The sequence below is a fragment of the Mustela nigripes genome, chromosome X (assembly GCF_022355385.1).
Source record: "Mustela nigripes isolate SB6536 chromosome X, MUSNIG.SB6536, whole genome shotgun sequence".
Lineage (NCBI taxonomy): Eukaryota > Metazoa > Chordata > Mammalia > Carnivora > Mustelidae > Mustela > Mustela nigripes.
The window spans coordinates 89998544-90004361 of record NC_081575.1 but is presented as its reverse complement, the minus strand read 5'-3'; positions in this window follow the sequence as shown (position 1 = coordinate 90004361).

The window sequence follows — 5818 nt, the reverse complement described above, 5'->3', positions numbered from 1 at the left end:
GAGCCACCCAGGCGCCCCTTAAACTGCTGTGTTTCAGAGTGTTGGAGAGTTTCATGAAGAAAGTACTCCCCACCCCCACCAGGAGCCAGTGAGGAAGGAGGGGAGCAGGATAAAGGAGGGACAGAGCCAAGCAAGGGGGATTTCAGGCCGGGTCCCCACAGCCTCAGAAGGGGAGCTCTGGGCTTTCGTGCCTTCATGCCAGTCATTGACCATAGGCCCCAGGCACTTCTGACTCCCTGGGACAGCAGGCAATGCGGCTCTAGGATACCCTGGGTCGTCTCTAAGGAGTTCTTGCTGCAGGCTGTTAGAAGCCAAAGCCCACAGAAGCTGGCAAGGGACTCATAGAGCTGGTGAAAAACAAAATCCAGGAAGATCTGGATGGAGTACCAACAGGTAGAAAAAATGCATAGGAAATAAAGTAATGATTTTTGCTGAGAGGTGGGAAAGAGAATGGACCTTATTGCTCTATAATGTTTTGTTCATTCTTTATTTTTTTAAAAAGATTTTATTTATTTATTTGACAGAGAGATAGATCACAAGTAGGCAGAGAGGCAGGCAGAGAGAGGAAAAGCAGGCTCCCTGCTGAGCAGAGAGCATGATGCAGGACTCGATCCCAGGACCCTGGGATTATGACCAGAGCTGAAGGCAGAGGCTTAACCCACCGAGCAACCCAGGCGCCCCAGTTTTACTCATTAAAAAAAAAAAAAAGCTGAAGAGATGGGCTCCTGGGTGGTTCAGTTGGCTAAGTGTCTGTGTTCTGCTCAGGTCATGATCTCAAGGTCTTGGAATGGAGCCCCGTATTGAGTTCATTGCTCAGCAGGAAGCCTGCTTCTCCCTCTTCCACTCCCCCTGCTTGAGCATGTGTGTGCTATTTCTCTCTCTCTCTCTCTCTTTGTCAAATAAATAAATAAAATCTTTTAAACAAAATTTTAAAAGCTGAAGACAACATAACAAATATGAATACTGGCCAGTTCCAGGTGGTGGGAATAAGAATGAAACCAGAGTCCTTGTGTGTGTCCACAGTGGGCATCAAGCACACCCAAGCGCGGCTGGTCTAGAAGCCCAGGAGACTTCTCCTACCGGACTTGCAGTGGGAATGAGGGAGCCTCCTAGACATGTAATCCACCCAGGCCTCAAATCTTTGGTGCTAGCCCATGACCAGTGCCTGGCAGGTGCTTAAACAGTAGCTGATGAGTTATGGAGCTTATTTGGGGTGCCTTGAAAGATTGTCACACAGATGGTCAAGAGGCCTCGCCCCACTTTGCTGCATACCACACCTTAACCTTGGCACTTTCAGGATCTTATGTGTTGGTGGCAACACCTGGCACAAGTTTCAGAGTTTGAGAGGGGCAGCCAGGTTCATACACACCTGGGAAACTCCCTCTGTACACTTCCTGGAAAGGCCTGCGGAGGGGAGACCGCTAATGATAGTTGTTTGTAGTGGCTGAGATAGCTCCCAAGCAGGAGTGGGTTACAGCTGAGTTCTTTTAAGGACTGATAGAAATATTCCAGAATTAGATTGTCCTGTGGATTGCACAGCTCTGTAAATACACCAAAATTCATTGGATTATTTATATAAAGCGAATGAATTGCTGCTATGTACGTTATCCCTCAATCAAGCTATTTTTATTTATTTAATTTTTAAGATTTTATTTACTTATTTGAGAGAGAGTGAGCGAGAGAGAGAGAGAGAGAGAGGGCACACGCACACGAGCAGGGGCAGAGCGAGAGGGAGAAGCAGGCTCTCCACTGAGCAAGGAGCCTCACGTGAGGCTCGATCCCAGGGATCACGACCTGAGCCGGAGGCAGACGCTTCACTGACTGAGCCATCCAGGTGCCCCCAAATTGAGCTCTTTTTTTAAAAATTGAGTTATCCTTCAGGCAATCTCAGTAAGTGGCAGAACTGGGGTCTACAAGGAGCCTGTGGCTTTGGAGGAGAACAACCTGTGCTTTGGCCCCACACCGTGACTTTCTGTGGAATAAGCTCCAGATCGTTGTTAGTACGAAGCAGCCTGCCCCAAATGGGTGACAGATATGCGGTGACGTCACTGGTCTTCACAGACCTCTGGAAGCCTGCCCCAGCATGTTTGACAAATAGCATAAATTGGTTTTGGGGTGCTGTGACGCGAAAACAAGGCAAAACAAATGCCACACCTAGAAAGCCATTTCTGTAAAGAAATGCCATGTTTTTCAACCTTTTCTTTATTTCTTAATGAGAACCTGGGCCTTGTGGCGGTGGGACGGGCTATAGACCCCCTGCCATTGGTGGATTTGGGGCTTTAGGTAACCAAAGGGTGTGGAGCTGGCTAGCTAGGAGAGGGTGCCCCGGGTAAATGTGAGGGCAGCCAGCACCAACTGTGGGAATCCACTTGGCTGTTCCCTTTATCCCTGCAGAGAATTATGTTGCTTCACCTGGAAAGCAGAAACTGTTGCTAACTGGAGCAGAAAAGTAATTTCCATTTGGATGTGGCAAAGGAAGACCAGAGCGTCAGATGAGGAAGCCTCCAATCGGAGAGGCGATCACCTTTGCCTGCATTTCCAAAGGCAGAATCCTGGTCCAGGAGTAAAGCTAAGACCAGAGGAGGCCAGTTGCAGGGTGCCGGAGGCCTGTGCTGACCAGAGTAGCGTAGGCCCGTCTTCAGTCAGATTTTAAAAGCCCCTTGTTAGGCTTCTCAAAGCTCGTCTTCTATGACCTATGTGTCCTTGGGGAAGGTTAGAACATTTGCCCTTCCCAGAATCTAGAGATTGTGCAGGTGAAGAACATTTCTCCAGATACACTTTGCCCCCAAGAGTCCCTTCTGGTGTCTTTGTTTGAGTTCCCCAAAGGCAGGTGCTGAGACAATGAACTGATTGTGCGTGGTTTCTGCAGGGGGGAGCGTGCATCAGGGAGGGGTGCAGGGCAGTGAGGCAGGGCAGAGAGGGAAGGAGGCAAATGAAAGCTGTGTCACCAAGCAGGGCAAAACGGGAGCATCTCCCACTGGCGGTGGGGGGGTGGGGGTATGCCTGTCTGGGAGACAGCACAGAGCACACACTCAGAGAGCCGGGGAACTCCCCACTCGCTCCCCGTTAGTTGAGAACTGTTCCTGCGGGCATTCATTCTCCAGCATTCTGAGCTTACACGGTGGCGAACTAGGGCCTGGGGGGAGGGGTAGAGAAAGGGTCCCCAGGAGAGAGACGCTGGTGGTGGCAGGTCGGGCCCTCGTGCATGGCTGTGGGAAGACAGGAGGACACGGGTCTCCCTGTGTTGGCGGCACCTGCTGCCACATCTCCGCAAAGCCACCGAACTGATTTCCCACCAACCGTTGGCTCTCAGAGCACGGGCCCAGGGAACCCAGGCTTCTGGACCGCTGTGACGGGGAGCTTGCCGCCACCAAGGGTGCCACCTGCACTGGCTGTCCTGAGAGCATCGCACGCTGTCCACCCAGAGAAAGGCAGAGGCAGGAGGAACTCTGTGCCGCCTTGCCGGGCACTCAGTCATCCGCAGCCACAAGCTGTCCGAGGTCACCCGCTTCTGATAGCAGAAGCCAGAGCCCCTGGCCAGAGCCGTCAGATCTGATTTCTAGGCAGCCCCGTCTCCAATCTGGAGGAGACTTGGTGGCCAAAGAAAGTGGGTCAATCGGCTCTTGGCAGATGTTTCTCAACTGTCAGGACATCCTGGTGAAATGACAGTAAGGATCTTAGTCCTTCTTTCCTCTCATCCCCGAGACACAGGCTTTGGCAAGGCAATGCAGCACAGTGATTAAGATAGAGAGAGAGAGTATGTGTGCATGTGTGTGTGTGTATGAGAGTGTACGTGTGTGCGCACACTTCCTTTGGGGTTAAACTGCCTGGATTCAGATGCCAGGTGTGCCACTCATGCAAGTCCCTTCACCTCTCTGTGCCCCGCTTCACTCTCATAATACCACCTCAGAGGACTCGTGCAAGGATAAAGTTACAGAAACCTCTAGAACACTGTAAGAGCACCTAGCAAATACGTGGCAGATATCAACTTTTTTATTCTGCTTGTGAGATCATGAAAACCCTATAAGTGGCGAGAAGTCCCCACAAGGTCACAGACAAGTTGGGCCTGCTCGGGGCCAGCCCCGAGCCCAGCAGCCTTCCTTGGGCAAACATGGGTAGTCACCTGTCATTGCGATTCTCACCGTGAAGCCCCATCTCTATAACAGTTCCAGCTCTTGAGCCTGGATTTCGGCATCCACTTCCTGCAGGTGACTCAAGCCTGACACTTTCCTCGTTCCTCAGTCCCAGCTTCACACCCCCACGCCCCAATTCCCAAGTCTCAGCCTCCCACACGGGCCCTGTTCCCTTTCCTTTGTGCATTGGGCATGATGCTTGGCACTGGGTAGGAACTCGGGCAGGGGGGTTGGTCACACTGGTCTCTGCTCCAGGCTGAGTGCCAGGATCAATACCGTGACACCCCCCCCCCCCCGAACAAAAGCCCTGCCAGTGACAGGAGTCCATTCTGCACCGCTGGGCCTCTGGTGACATATCCTGTTTCCCCTAACCTGCCAGGCTTCTTGGGTCCCGTGCTCTGAGTCAGCCACATTGTCCCAATTCCTGGCTGTTTGCCTGGATGGGGACCAGAAGTGGCTGCACCTCCTAGTGCCAGACTCTGCTTCCAGGATATAAGTCGTCTAGGTGCACCTGCTGCTGGGCCGGCACCCCACCCCCCACCCCCCCAATCAGCCCAGTCCCGGGAGAGGGGCGTTCTATAGCCTATTCTATTCAGTGCTGGAGCTCCCGGTCCAGCAGGCCACTCAGACCACACGGGCTGCCCCAGACTCATCTCTTACCCCAGAAATGTATAACAAAATAGAGAGCAGTTCCAAATTCAGAAACTCTTATCCACCTGGTCAGACCCTGGCTGATTCTGGAACCCCTGAATTTATAGATCAAGTTCCAACTAGAGTAATTCTCAGGGCCTTACAACATATGTCTGTTGAAACTCACCATTAATTTGTTTCATCACCAATTCTAGGTGCCAGGGGTATGAAAATTAATAAGTCACATCCTCTAGCTCCTGATGGAGAAGGCAGATGCGTAAGCAAATAGCTATTATATGAGGTTATAAACGCTAAAATACAAGTATCGTTAAAATGCTATGGGAATGTCAATAAAGGAGGAATTAATCCGATGGGGAAGGGTCAAGAAAGCTTCAAAATGGAGATTATGTGTGAGCTCAGCTTGAAGGATGGGTAGCATGGGTAGCACTTTGTCAGCCAGACAAAGGAGAAAGGGCGCTGGGCTTTGAGTTTGCTTCCATTCGTTCCCGAGGTCTAGGGAACTCCACGAGCCTTTGAGAACCGTACCTGCTTCAGCATGTCACAGTTCTCCCTTTGCTTTTTCCCTCTCCTCCTTCCGCTCGTCAAGCCCCCAGTACCATTCCCTTCCCCAGAGGCGCCTTCCAGAAGGTGCGTAAGTGGTGTCCTTAAATGCTCTTTTGTTCTGATATCAGACACAGGGTCATTTTAGGCATATGTGTTTTTAATTTACATAAAAGGTATCATGCTGGATCATTTCCCTTCTCCCACGATGCACGCAACACTCTGTAAAGATGTGTGCGCTCGCTGTATGAGCATTTAGCATTGCCTTCTAGCTACAGCCTAGGGTTCCATGGCGTGCACACACCTCATTTCTCTATCCTCTCCCTTCATAATGGACACCTGGGGTCCTTCACAGTGCTCTTCCTGGGGTCCTAAGATCGAGCCCCATGTCGGGCTCCCTGCTCAGCGGAGGGTCTGCTTCTCCCCCTCCGCATGCTTGTCTGTGCGCCCTCTCCCTCTCTCTCAAATAAATAAATAAAATCTTTAAAAAAAAA